General features: G+C 45.5%; 1 protein-coding gene across 2 annotated transcripts in view; it reads right to left on the bottom strand.

Annotated features, from left to right (window-relative positions):
- S1PR2 (sphingosine-1-phosphate receptor 2) overlaps window positions 1-12,507 on the bottom strand; it is a 99,810-nt gene extending 87,303 nt beyond the window's left edge. For both annotated transcript variants that reach the window (XM_068274399.1, XM_068274402.1), the window contains exon 1: window positions 11,913-12,507. The gene's annotated coding sequence lies outside the window, so the exon portion shown is untranslated. The remainder of the gene's footprint in view (window positions 1-11,912) is intronic.
- Window positions 12,508-13,468: the final 961 nt, after the last annotated feature.

Below are 13,468 nucleotides of genomic sequence, written 5' to 3'. Positions count from 1 at the left end.
TGTGTCATCTATGAGGAGGTAAGTCCGCCAGTACCCCCCGTTTTAAACTGATTTTAATATATTTAATACTTTTTGGCACCTCTGTATACACAAAACTTTTGCTTGAAAGATTGAGGAGGTGGCCATGCTGCGGCACTGATTCTCCTCCGATTCCATAAAATCATGGAATCGGTAGGTCGAATGGGTCGCAAAATTGAGCAATGCACGAGCACCATTACGTCTGATCCTATAGGCACACCAGATATTGAAAGCAAGTCCTATCTGAGGTTACATATGTGTGACGCACAAGACACATACAATGTTCCAGACAGTACTTCACATAGATATCATCATGTACTGTATGTTAAGATAAAGCTGTCTGATCTGATATTACCCTGAGACTGATAAGGAAACCAGAGAACCCCATGAGGGTAGACTGCAGGCCCCCAGCAAACGCCCACACATTGCCATAACCCACTCCGAATTTCAAAGCAGAACTCAAAAATGTAAAGCGGACCTGAAATCAGAACTTCCTCAATGCTCTAAATGATAAGCAACAGCTTAATTAGCTTTAAAGAAAAATATTTCTTTACAAATCCTGCAATAAATATGCAGTATGTCTACTTCCTGCTTACATGGAAGCAGACGTAGGGTTAACAAATTAGCTGCTCTGCCGAGGAAGCCAGCTGACGCAACTGAGAGATCAAATTAACGTTGTGATTAGTCACAGATGAAGGGGAATTAGACAGGCTAAAGCTCGAAATACATACAGGGTGGATTTCTCTCTGTTTTCCTTCTGTCCAGTGCAAGATTTCAGTTTCACTTTAAATGAATGTCAGTGCAGTGCCCTTGTGTTGGGAATCGCAGCGGCAGTCATTAGTAATCGCGAATGACCATTTCCATTCCTGCCTTTTGATTTTTACAGAAATGCAAACGCATCCTTGCGCAATTCTGATTGCCATTGCGCTTATTGTTGAAGATACAAATGCATGATTGCCTGCCGGAAATGTACGAAAAATCGCATTGCATCACATGTGGAAAAGGGCTTTGAGTCCAAAAAAAATCCAATAATAATAAAAAAAAAAATTTACACACGGCAGTCAACCTCTTTTTTTTTGTACTGTATAAAGCTTGCTTCACTTCCATGCCCCAAGCTTTTTTATTTGTTTTAAAAAGGAACGTTAACTAAGGATTGAACTTCATCTCAATAAGTAACTGATACTCCCTTTCCCATGAGAAATCTTTACCTTTTCTTAAAGAGATCATCAGGGGGGTCTGTATGGCTGATATTGTGGTAAAACCCCTCCCATAGTATGATGTCATGACCATCGTCTTAACAGGTTGCTGTCTATAAACCTCATTGCATTGTGGGAAATAATGGCTTTTTCCAACTGCCAAGCAACCAGTATCTCCCTCTGCGCACAGAACTCTCAGTAATGAACATTCCGTACAGATCACCTGGCAGAACTAAAGAGGTCAGCACCAGTGATACATTTCAGAATGTAAATCAGGGAAAGGAAAGATTTTACAATGGACAAAAACACTGACTAAATAATCTAGAAATAAATATTGTAAAAAAATAAGCAATTTTATTTATGATGTTATGTTCCTTACAGTTCCTCTTTAGGTTTGGGCTCATATACTGTATTCATGCAGTCTAGTTGTATGCTGTAGCCAATGTTTGGGATCCTAGACCATCACACCCTATTTTTTTGTTTCAAATTATACACCGGCAATCCATAAATTCTGGCCGAATGAATGATATGTAGTGTTAACTTTCCACATGACCTTTCCTCACAGCATCTCCTCTTACATCATAAACCCGGCCTTGTAATTCCTTCTATTACCCTGTCTAACTGCTTCTGCTCCTCCTATTACACCATCTCTCTATGTCTCCCCATAGTGCTTCCTATGGCTGGTTCCTTCTGTGCCAGAGTATACATTAGCGGTTATTATTGTATTATCATTAGTATTGTGTATTTATATATCCCTGACAATCTTACACAGCACTTCACAGAATTCATAGCCAAGCCGCTAAATCATGTGAAAAACTACATCATGTGACTTGGTGGCCGACCGACCATCTGATTACATTAATCGGATTGGATAAAAATTGGTGCCACCAAGAGCATACCCAATCAACGATGTGGGTTGACATTGGTCGCATGTATCGATTGGACTTGCTGCAAGATGTAGGGCTGACATGCTCGATCGGTTACATGAGCTTCGTGCAATAACAGGACGTGCAACAGAACCCCTGGCGCTGTCCCGCTTAGTGTAAATTGTCGTTCTCCCCGCGCAGTATACTTTATCTTTCGGTGTCCTCCACTGGCTTCATCCTCCATCCACCTACATGCGGCCCCTGTGGTTGCCAGAGTATATGTGGGCGTTACGCTGGCAACAACCGTCAGGTAAAGTATACTGCACAGGGTACCGGGAGGGGGGACAGTGCCGGGGCGGCGAGGCGGCAGATGCAGCATCACAAGGCTTATTCCCAAGAGATTTCATACTGAAATCGATTGGGAATGGGCCTGCAGTGTACCAACAGATCTCTCTCTGATCAGAGAAATATCTTGGTTGATCTGCCCATTATTGTCAGATGTATGGCCACCTTAATTGTCCCTCAGAGGAACTCCGTCTAATCGCTATTATAGACTTATAGATAGTCCAATGTTGTTGGCGAGCCAATCAGAGCAACCCCAAAGCAAGAATAAAAAAAAAAAAAAAAAAAAAAAAAGACTTAGATCTTCACCTTCAGAACAAAAGTCGTCCGGTTCCTCTCTCCATGTCATCTTTTCAGCACTGTCTCCCCGGTGAAATGATCCAGCCTACAGGTGGAATACATCTTCAGCTCTTCTTGGGCAGCCTCCACAAGTACTTATGTCCCCGAGTACTTCTGAAGATGGGTGGACCAGTACTGCTTACAAGCAAGCATTTGTGCATGAGAAGTACAGATGTGCCCGTCTTCCGAAGCACTCATGGGCACCAATTTTGAATGGGGGACAGAGGACTGGGAAGACTCTGAGTTTTCCCTCTATTTAGGTGAGTACTAAGACTTTTTTTTCCAGGTTGCTTCAGTGGCTTTTCACACTGGCGCGATGCACTGTGGCAAATTGCCGCACGGCTACCGCAGCCTAATGAAAGACTATGGGGAAGTTCATACTTCCCACGTTGCGGGACGCTGCACCGAAGGGGGCCAAATTAACGCTAGCGCAGGACTACGTTACCATGCAGGATCCGCAGTGATTTGTATCAGGTTGGAACTCATGTTAGTCTATGGACGCACAGGGTCCTTCAACGACGTTGGCGTTGCGATAGCGTATTTTTACAATACACTTCCACATACCACACTCAGGGTTGCAGTATGTTTTTTAGTATGTGGGAGAAAACGCAAACACAGAGCGAACATAGAAAACCCCATGAAGATAGTGTGCTGCAACAGATTTGAACCAGGGACCCTAGCACTTGTAAGAGAAGAATGCTATACACTAAGGCCTGGTGCACACCAAAAACCGCTAGCAGATCCGCAAAATGCGAGCAGATTTTGAAACGCTTTTTCTTCTTTTTCTGCAGCGTTTCAGCTAGCGTTTTGCGGTTCTGGGAAGCGTTTTTGGTGTAGTAGATTTCATGTATTGTTACAGTAAAGCTGTTACTGAACAGCTACCGCTCTGAAGTGCCGTTTTTCAGAGCGGTTTGCGTTTTTCCTATACTTAACATTGAGGCAGAAACGCATCCGCAATCCAAAATCTGCAGCAGCCCGGGAGTATGCGTTTCTGCAAAACGTCTCCCGCTCTGGTGTGCACCAGCCCATTGAAATACATTACCCAAGCGTATCCGCAGCCGCAAGCGGAGAGCAAACCGCAGCAGAACCGCTCTGGTGTGCACTAGGCCTATGTCAAGCTTGCTGCAGTAGATACAGGGCGTCTAATGTGCAATCCTAACATCACAAAAAAGTCACACATTACATGCCAAGTTGCACATCGCTACTCTTTCCCTTGTAAGCCAACCACGACTGTAATGTTTGTGAGTCTAAAAAGCAGCATTTCCAGTAATTACTGGCTTCAGGGCTCCCATACCAAGTTTTCCAGGATAGCAGAATATTCTGATTCAGATAAGGTGCCTTGCTAGGTCATTGTTAAGGTAACTACAGACACAAGATGACAGCTGCCTAATCTGATCTCTTTCAGGCATCAATCTCAGGTCTACAGATTCCCTGCAGAGCCTGCTGACTGAGTTCTGCAGAAGAACCTTGTCTAACCACTCTCATAAGACAGTGCCAGAGGTGTCTGTGCACGGCTCCCCCGCTTCCTACTGTAGTGGTTGGAATGTTCAACCAAACCAGCAGAAACCCAACACTTCCTGTGCCATGAGGGCCGCTGAACGGTGTCTGCATCAAGTTGACACATTTTATTTTACTTACTTGGATTACAGAAAATAAAATCATTTTGTTGATCATTTTGCAGCGCTATGAGAGTTGGACATAAGGGTGTTCTAAAGTGTTGCATTTCACCAAACATGGACCATACAGTTTGGAGCTATACTAGAAACAAGGGAAGCATATTTTCTATTAACGACCTCTAACGTTTGCCTATTCACAAATTCAAAAAGAGTTTCTAACCCCTTTCCATGTTGTTCTGAGTTGTGATCATGGAGGGAGACTTGGTCCTGAGTTGCGGTCATGGAGTGAGACTTGGGTCTGAGTTGTGATCATGGAGGAAGAGTTGGTAGTGAGTTGTGATCATGTAGTGAGACTTGGGCTTGAGTTGTGATAAGGGACGGAGACTTGGGCCTGAGTTGTGATCATGGACAGAGACTTGGGCCAAAATTGTTATCATTTATCAGTAAGAAGCCTCTGGGTAGTCCAAAGGCTTTCCAGATCCTCCTACACAAACCACCGTTCCAGCACAGGGTCCCTCTTTACCTTTTCAACCAAATTTGGCAAATAGGATTCTTTTGGCCACCTACACAGTCATGCTCGAGCGCATCACAACAGAAGCTAGCACAAGTGGCTACCTTCTACTGGACATGCATGAACCTTAATCTTACATGACCAGCCCAGATGCACTTGACCATGGCTAACAGCAAGGCCAGAAGATGAAGAGGAACCTGAAGTAAAGTCTTTCTTACTCCCCACTTGAAAAACAGTTTTTTTTTTTTTTTTTTTTAAGAGACTGCAGGACTTCCGTTCCCCGGCTCTTTCTTTCCCAAGGAAAATGAATGTGGCCTCTCCCCTCCAAAATACCTTCCCTGCCCTCAGGTTGCTGCAGAGGGAAAGCAGGGTGGATTTGTACTTTACAGTGCAAAGGCCCACTGTCACCCACTGTCACCAGGACAGCCATCAGGGGGGGGGGGGGGGGGGGCGCGACGACTGACGCTGCAGACCCCCCCCCAAAGTGCTAGAAGGGCCGTGTGTGCTGGTTGCACGGGCCTGTGGCTCACTAACCAGCACACCACGTTCCAGCACGCCACCTATACCTAGCTACCTATACTGGGGCATCACCTATACCTGGCATTTGTTAACTGGGGACTACCTGTATTTTGCTAGTATTTGGCTCCACCCACAACATGCCATGGTCACGCCCACTTTTTACCACATCACACTGTGCATGCCGCTTTCTTCAGTGTTGGAGCCATGCACATTTTTCACCGCAGGGAGTGGGGTGGCTAGTGACCAGTGAGTGGGCCCAGGGAGGGGGAGGGCCCAGGCCTGATAATGTGTGAGGGGCCCCAAAATTTCTGATGGTGGCCCTGACTGTCACCAATTGCCATCCCCCCTTCCTTACAGTATGGATCAAAGAAGCAGTGCATGCTCTGTCCACTCCGCTTCCTGTAATTTTGCACTCCTGCCCTGATGTGCACAGCAGCCCATAGTGTTCTGGGCATGCATACTTCAGAAATGATGCTCGTGTATAAACAGCACTTGTCAAGGAGAGATGAGGACAGTGAGGGATGATTTATTTTGACATGTGACCTCTTATCTCTCCAAGTCCTGCCACCCTTCTGCTTTTACCACCCAATGCCATGGCCTTTGTGGCATTCCCAGAAATGTCCCTTAGTAGAAGCCCAGGTTCAGCCTGCCATACTGGGCTATACATATACAAGCTGCCTGCAATTAAATATGGAGGTCACCATTGCTGACCTTCAGAAAAATGCGAATTTTCTTATGGTAATGTTGATCCCCTGGCAATGATGTTTTCTAAATGACTCATCCAAAATAAATACGCAACTCAAGTTTTCCGACACTGCAGATCTGTATCAATGTGTTCAAGGTGAGAGTTATACCCAGAGGATGAGCATTATAGCCACACAGCTGGCATTTTAAAGAGTTTAGCAATGGCAGCCTACAGTGCACAAGCAGCAGGTTTGGATGGTGGTGGTGGGGACACCGTGGTACTCCGAAGAACCAGAAACTGGCCATTCATAGACCACCAATCTTGCAAACGTAATGGTGCTGGGCGCAGTGTTGCCGCTTCAATTCCAGGGCGGCATTAAAGAGTCTGAAGCCACCAAAATTTGTGCTGTACCTCTGCCTCCTGTCCATTCAATCTCCGCCTATCCCCCGCCCCTCTCAGTCTTCTTTCACTGAGAGGGGCGGGGAGAGGCGAAGATCTGCGCAGATTGACGTCAGCAGAGGCAGAGCTACAGCCCAAAGCTCTGCCTCTTCCAGGAAGTTGCCCCGAAATTTGCCCCAGGGATTTTGAGGGTATTAATTGAGCGTTCAGCCGCGGGGAGTCAGCGTTTCAGCTTTGGCACGAATGCTGAAGAGGACTGTCAAGTAAAAACAGATATTTTTGGAGGCTTCAGACTCTCTTTAAAGAGAGTCTGAAGCGACTTTAAAAACAGCTTTTAGCTTATATTCTACATGGGCATGTTTGCCCGATAAAATGCTGCTCTCCCGCGGCTGAACGAGGGGTCTTTACCCCCCAAATCCCCTCCGTGGTGTCCGGGGATCGCTTCCTGTTGAGGCAGGGCTAATGGCCGCAGCTCTGCCTCTCAGCGCGTCTATCAGCGCTGATCGCCGCCTCTCCCCCGCCCCTCTGAGTCTTCCATCACTGAGAGGGGCGGGGGAGACGCGGAGATCCGCCGCTGACTCGCATGGAGGCGGAGCTACAGCCATTAGCCCTGCCTCCAGGAAGAGCAAAATCTACAACCAAGCTGGTTGTGGATTTTGCAGGGGGGGGGGGGAGAATTTGGGGGGGTAAAGACCCCTCGTTCAGCCGCGGGATAGCAGCGTTTTAGCAGGGGCAAACATGCCCATGTAGAATATAAGCTAAAAAGCTGTTTTTAAAGTCGCTTCAGAGTCTCTTTAAATACTATTCCCCCTGAGCCGTAGCAACTCAGAGGGAAAAGTCATTTGGGTTGCGGATCCCCGTGTTACCCTTGTGCGGGGCGCGTATTATAGCACTAGCGCTAAAGTGGCGCCCAGTTTCGGTACTTGGCGCTGAGGGTCGTGCACGGATACCACCTTCTTTGCCAAGCTCTTGCTTCTACACACGCACATGATGACTATAAAAAGCGAGCAGAGAAGATAAAATATTATATTAACGTCAACAGCTATGAAACAGGTTTTTCTCTTCTACATCATTAAACCTCATTATGGTCTTTCCTTACTTTTCCTCGCTGCTGCCCTGGCTTGCTTTGATCCTGCGTGCGATGAGTATATGCCTGTCTCAGTCTAGGCCGGGGGCTTCACTCCTCAGTCTCTTCTGTCCTCTGCATCTCATCCAGTCCATATTACACATCGGAAGCTCTTCCAAAGTCTATCGTACCACAGCCATCTCTACCTCCCACCTCTTGCCTAATGTTTATCCACACACACCTTTCTTGTGGCCGTGCTGCCTCTGCATAGGTTGGTTAAAGCAGACCTGAACTCAGAACTTCCTCTCTGCTCTAAAAGATAAGCAACAGCATAATAACCTTTAAAGAAAAACATTTCTTTGTTACAGCTGATACAAATCCTGCAATAAATCTGCAGTGTGTCTACTTCCTGCTTTCATGAATGCAGACATAGGGCTTGATTCACAAAGACGTGATAACTGTTATCACGGCTGTGAAAAAGTGCTTTGCGTGCATTTTAGCGTGTTTTCAGCCAAAAACCGGTTATCGCGCGAACGTGAATGCACGCAAAGCACTTTTCCACAGCCGTGATAACAGTTATAACTGTGATAACTGAATTTTTATGCGATAACGCAAACTTATTGCAAGAACGCGGATGGCTAACGCGTGAAAAATTTGCGTTATCGCGCAAACGCAAATTTTTCTGCTCGATAAACTTTTTCACTCTACATTTTGTGCAATGCAATTTGACAACGTGATAACTTATCACTACTTTGTGGATCAAGGCCCTAGTGTTACATCCTGTGTTTACAAATTAGCTGCACTGCCGCAGCCAGCTGACACAGCTGAGAGATCAAATTACAGTTGTGATTAGTCACAGATGAGGGGGAATTAGACAGGCTCCTCTCTCTAAATACATACAGGGTGCATTTCTCTATGTTTTCTTTCTGTCCTGTACAAGATATCTCACATACAGATTTGTAGCTCTTTGTACGTGACGTGCTTGTGCATGGCTGCAATCCTACAGTATCATCCATACTGCACAGAAATGGGGACAGAGGAGCACACTATAAGTACTATACGCTGCATGGACTGTATGGACTATATAATATCAGGCATATTCAGAAGTGCTTCTGGGCTTAAGCCCCATCTACACAATACGATTCTTTGTACGATCCGATTACGATTCTATTTACGATCCGATTAAATCCGACATGTCCGATCAGGATTCAATTCAATTCGACTTGCCATTGTTTTGCAATGGCAAATCGAATTGATTCAAATCGAATCCCGATCAGACATGTCGGATTTAATCGGATCGTAAATAGAATCGTAATCGAATCGTACAAAGAATCGCATCGTATAGATTGGGCTTAAGCCCAGAAGCACTTCTGAATATGCCTGATATTATATAGTCCATACAGTCCATGCAGCGTACAGTACTTATAGTGTGCTCCTCTGTCCCCATTTCTGGCAGTATGGATGGTACTGTAGGATTGCAGCCATGCACAAGCACGTCACGTACCCTCAAGAATCAGGCAGCAGCTTACACAGGAAGCTTAGCTGGTGCTTTTGAGGTAATCCACACAGGCCCAAAGTAGGGGGCAGATAGCGAGCAAGCCACAAGTGACTGCCACCAGCTCACCGACCACGGAACATGGGTCTCCAACTGATGTATGACGCAGGCGCCTGCCCACTTTCCACTACAGCCGGATACAAAATACTGCAGGGGCCAGAAAACAGATTTACTATGCCCGATACAATTGGCGGATCAACTCACACAACTGTTGGGCTGATACTGTGCAGTTGGTTGCCTGAGTAAAAGTCGTTTGAACGATTTTTACTTATTTTGAATGCAGCCATATCGTGCAGTCTGTCAATCCACTTGCGTGCGCAGTATGCAAATGAATTGGTCTTTTAGTTGGTTGGTGCGTGGAAAATACAAGACGTGCAATCGCTTGGTCATGCGTTCGATCAAGTCGTCGGGTTGGTCGTGCGCTTTTGTTGGACGTGTGTACAAGCCTTAAGCAAGTGCTTATCTAGTGTGTGTAACAAACTGCGTTATATTTACGAGTGGATTTGTATTGTTCTTCCTGTGCGTTAAGCCCTGTATACATGCTAGATAATATATGTCCCAGCAGATCACTAAACAATGAGCTACAAATGCGCTCATTGTTCTTGTACTTTCCTAAAGAAGATTGTGCACACGCCTCCCTCACATGCTGCTCAACTACAGCCAAACAGCATGTCTGTACAGGACTCACCCTACTGATCATTAAAGACGAGCTATATCCAGCGTGTGTACGGGGCATTGGTGTCTCTTCAGTCTGAGATCCATTACAGCTGACTGTAACCAACCCTTGAGCCAGGCGCAGCTATAAGGAGTAGTCTGGGGTGTATTTTATTTTGGAGCTGTGTTATTTCTGAGCAGCAGAGAGGGAAAGCTCTGCACGGTTACAGTAAACCTGTCTCATAAAATCTCTCCCTGCTCCCACTCTGCACTCCTCGCTGCACAGCAAGTCTGATAAACCTCCACAATCCTCCCCGGTGGTTGGCTATCTGTGTGCCACGACTTGTTGCAGGGAATATTACTGGAGGAAGCCTGTATTACCTGGCGTAACGTGTTTATAACAACTTTACATCCTATATAATGAAGGGGTGTGTGCAGCTCTAGTCATATGCCACCAATCCAGGTGCCATATGATTTCGTAGATAGGTTAGAGTTACAGCAAGGCAAGGCTACACGTGGTTGCGCCACTTTCGTGAAGCAAGCTGCAGCAGCAATGCTGGGTTTAGTAGTCCTGCATCCAGAGGGCAGTCCTTAGAATGCCCATTCTCTTTCTAGTCTTTTTAGAGACCTTGTTAGCAGTCGTTAAGCTTGGGCAGAGAATTGTTCTCTGAGACAGAAGCTGTAGGACTCAAAGCAGAAGATATTTCTTGCACACTCCAACGCTCAAGTAAACTCACCCTCTACCCCATTATCGCCCCTCAATGATGTCCAACATGAACTGAAGGCTTCACAGGGGCATTTGCTGCCTGCCTCAGACTTACAGCAATGACTATACCTACTTCATTGTTTCCCATCAAAAATTAATTTTATCTAAAATGATTCTATAACTCGCGAGCAGTTTAGAGGACGCCTCTCCATCGTCCAGGTACATTGCTTATGCTACGTACACACATGCGACAACGATCGTTCGTTGAGGACGACGAACGAACTTTTAATTGACGAAAGAACGACCGAAGTAAAGTTAGTTGTAAAAAGTGTGTAACGATCACATCGTTAGAACGAACGTTACACCACGTAAAAGCACTTAATGCGCCTGCGCATAAAATTGTAAAGTTCCTTGGAGAAAAAGTGAAATACGCATGTCCAGCCTGGTACGAACGATCGTTTCCAACGATGTACCACTTTTGCTAACGATCGTCGGTGGTAAAAATCCGCCAAGACAGAACTTTGTTTTGTAGCGATTTGCCTCGTTCGTCGTTTGCCTTAATAGTCGTTGGTTCGTTTTTTGTAACGATCGTCGTTGGTAAAGATCGGGGAACGATCGTTACAAACGACTATAGTCGCATGTGTGTACGCACCTTTAGGTGGCCTCACTAACGATACAATTTGCCGAACGATCATTTACAAATTATTCTTTGTAGGAACGATCGGAACTGATCGTTTGGGACCACTAATGGACAAAAATCTCCTAACGGATACAATCAGAGATGCGATTGGTCTCAGAATGATCATTTCCAATCTTTCCTACAAAGAATCGTTCGTAAACAATTGCAAATTGCATCATTATTGGCCACCATTAGATTTATCTCGGGGATATAATACCAACCCTTTCATTATTGAGCGTGCATCACTGCATAGCACTTTATCAATAATAGATGATGATAATAATACACTCAGCAGTATACACACAACTCATCGGTTAATAAATGATGGACTTGTCAGGATCTCCGAGTCCAAAATGTTATTCTTGACCTAGTTCTGGGATCCCTCAATATGCGACTACCAGCAGGATGAATCATACATCTAGAAGACCCAAAACACCTTCAGGAGTCCACATAATCTCCCCCCCCCCCCCCCAGAAGACCCAAAATACCTCCTGAAGTCCAAGTAATCTCCCCTAGACGACCCGAAATACCTTCAGGAGTCCACGTAATCCCCCCTAGAAGACCCAAAACACCTTCAGGGGTCCACATAATCCCCCTAGAAGATCCAAAATACCTTCTGGGGTCCACGTAATCCCCCCCCCCCAGAAGACCCAAAACACCTTTCGGAGTCCACGTAATCCTCCCCAGCTGCACACCAGGCAACTGGGACAAGCCAGCCCTCACCACAGCTCATAGCCATAGCAATATTACGGTCTACTAACCTTAGTTTCTGAACTTCAGCTGTCATTCAGAAGACAGCAGCGGTGAGATATCCGATCCTGGAAGCCAAAGTCCAGGAGAAGTCCACACTTGTAAATTCCACAGCCGAACAGCCTTGCCAAAAGCTGCTTCAACCCGAGCACATGATCCAGTTTAAGGAGAGACCTGCAGCCGGACCGTACGAAGACAGGTTCTCTTTCCCACTGCGCTGTACTGTGTCCTGATCTGCTCCAAGCCAGCATCCTAAGAGCGTCAACCATCCCTCTCCCACTTCACACTTGCCAAAGTAGGGGGTTTTTGGGGTGTGCTCACTACACCCATGATTCCCTCTCTTGCTCTCTCTTCTCTCAATCCTTCCCCCTCTCTTTCTCGAAAAAAACAAAATCCAGATGTTTTCCTCCTTGGCTCTGGGACTCTTCTGGGAGAGGAGAAGGGGGGCTGAGGGGCTGCACTTAGAAAAAGGAGGGAGTGGGAAAAAGTAAGAGAGAGAGAGTTACAAAAAATGCAACAAGCAGTGGAATAAGGCAAAAGTGTCTTTTTTGGTCAATAGCTGAGAGTTAGACAGGAGGACAGCATTGAGAACTCCCTCTGCTGTCTCTCCCTGTCTGTCCCCTCCTCCTCCTCTCAGCTTCGGTCCCTGCCTCCCTTTGTAGACACACAGCCACTATTCTTCGCTATCTAACTAATTATGGAAACTGCAATTTCAAGCAGCTGCTATGAAGGTGGGGGATGGTCTCAGACCCTTTTTTTCTCTTATGTTCTGGGATCTGAGTTTTTTCCTGAGGTTTACTTTGGGGAAGGAAAACTTGCTGTGTTTTAGATCAGCTAACATGCAAGGCTGCGCTCAGCCACAAGGTGACATGCTGACAGGGACAAGATTAGGAGGTAAAAGGTCAGAGCTGTTAGGCAGTACAAGGTCTTCTCAGCTCAGCATTGTGTATTGCAGCCAGTCTGCTGTGGGGGAACTACAAGTCACAGCTAGCTTATATAATAGTGTGGAACATCTATTATTAATAATTTAGAAAGTAGCAACATATTCTGAGGTGCTGTACAAAGTATTATTTTTTATTATTATTTAGTATTTATATAGCACCGACATCTTCCGCAGCAATGTACAGAGTATATTGTCTTGTCACTTGACCGAGGAGCTCACAATCTAATCCCTACCATAGTCATATATCTGTGTATGATCGTGTAGTGTATGTATCGTAGTCTAGGGCCAATTTAGGGGAGAAGCCTATTAACTTATCTCTATGTTTAACAACTATACAAAAATTATTTTGGGAAAAATACGCATTTAAAAACACATGAAAAACGCATACCATTGCGTTTCCATTGACTTTCATAATATGCGTTTTTGATGCATCTACGAATATTATGCAACAAAACCAATGTTTTTAAAAACGCAGGTTTAAAAACGCATATAATTGTTTTTTATATGTGTTTTTTTTCCTGCAGCCGTTAGACTTTCATTAGCGGCAAAAACGCAGCGTTTTACACAACGCTAGCGTTTCTGCTACGTGTGCACCCAGCCTAAGACCCAGTTCACATCTAAAAT

Source organism: Hyperolius riggenbachi, chromosome 3, assembly GCF_040937935.1.
Source record: "Hyperolius riggenbachi isolate aHypRig1 chromosome 3, aHypRig1.pri, whole genome shotgun sequence".
In the NCBI taxonomy this organism is placed as follows: Eukaryota; Metazoa; Chordata; class Amphibia; order Anura; family Hyperoliidae; genus Hyperolius; species Hyperolius riggenbachi.
The sequence above is the reverse complement of the archived record's forward strand: the minus strand, read 5'-3'. Positions and strand labels throughout refer to the sequence as shown.